The sequence below is a fragment of the Camelus ferus genome, chromosome 13 (genome assembly GCF_009834535.1).
Source record: "Camelus ferus isolate YT-003-E chromosome 13, BCGSAC_Cfer_1.0, whole genome shotgun sequence".
NCBI lineage: Eukaryota > Metazoa > Chordata > Mammalia > Artiodactyla > Camelidae > Camelus > Camelus ferus.
This window is the reverse complement of record NC_045708.1, coordinates 17,906,347-17,907,939: the sequence shown is the minus strand read 5'-3', so window position 1 is coordinate 17,907,939 and position 1,593 is coordinate 17,906,347.

Genomic DNA, 1,593 nt, shown 5'->3' with positions numbered 1-1,593 from the left:
GGTCGGCCCCGTTGGGGGCGGAGCGAAAGAGCCTTCTGCGGGGGCGGGGGCGGGGGCACGTGCTGACACGCCCACCCGAGGCCACGCCCCCGACGAAACTCGGGGAAAATTGGCTGAGCTTGGAGATCCCTGATGCCTTCCCAGTGGCATCCTGCACTGGTCTCGGCCTCCTTGCCGCTGTCCACGCTTAGTCCCGATCCTTCCTCTAGATGGAGTCTATGTTGCTGCTTGGCCCCCAAACTGATCGGTGTCTGCTGTCCCCACACTTACCGCAAACTTCAGAATTCTCACTGTGGCGTTCAAGGACCCAGACTTAGTGCTTGCCTTGCCTCATCTCGCCTCTTGTGGCTTCACAGTTCATACTTTCCAGCAAGAGGACTTCTGCCCTCCAGCGCTACACACACACACACACACACACACACACACACACAGTATATTTCAGTTTGGTTGATCAGATGGGTAGATTGACCGGTAAGACACCAGAGGCATTGGTAAAGAGACCCATATTACTCCCAGGCTCACTCACCCACTCTCTCTTTGTGCTGAAACCCTCAAGGTCCTGGTCTCCATGGCATCAGGGCCTGGATGACATGCCCTCCTCTGACCTCAGCATGTGGCTCTGCCTGGATCCCAGGCTGCAGTTCTTTCGTCTCAAAGTTTGCAAGTCCTAGCTGCCAGGGACAGGCAGGCTTCATGGGAGGAGGACCACTCTTGTGCTTGCTTTAATGCCCTGCTGTGGCCCTCTTGAAATTAACAACAAAACCTTTTTTTCACAGGATTCTGCACTTTCATTTTGCACTGGATCCTGCAAATTATGTATCTGGTGCTGGTCAGAGACCGTGTCCATCCTGCCCATATTTCAATTGATGAAATTTGACTTCCAGGTCCAGCTGTCCTTACAGGATGGCAAATTATCACTTTAATCATTGCTGTCCCATCCTGGGCAATGGCAGATCTTGCAGATCCATCTAGTTGTCTTTCCTTGGTGTGGTAGATGCTATCTTGGTTCTCCGTGAAGGTCCCTTTTACCCAACCAGTGAATCCATCTCCCAGCAGACTGCTCACAGCTGCTCCATTCTCCAGAAAATTGACCTTGCCGGAGGGAGAATGGAGGCCCTAACATTGGAAGTTACTCTACCCCCAAGCCAATGAGTGATACAGGTTAGAAGAGGCCAGTTCAACTTGGCGGTGTGGTTTCTGCTCCAAAACCCTGCTCCTATGATCTGGCCAAGGCTTGGCTTTGAGACTCCTCTGCTCAAAGTTTTTCCTTTCCCCATTCTGCTTCAATTTTTCTTTTACAGGGTTTTCCTTAAGTTCACACCATCACAAAAATTACCTAATGACTGTCCTAGGCTTTGTTTCTAAGGTGATGGGTTTAATTTCAGAATCTTTCTCAACACAAAGCACGAGATTCTAAAAATAGTAAGTTCTACGACTATGACTATCACAAACTTATTTTAAGCACATCACTCAAGCATTCTGTTGACAGATAAAGTAGTCCCCAAAGGCATTCCAGCCTTGTTCCCTTGCCCATCTGCTGGGCCAATCCTAGCAGAGGAGTGAGACCAAGGACAGAACTGAACAACATCTGGC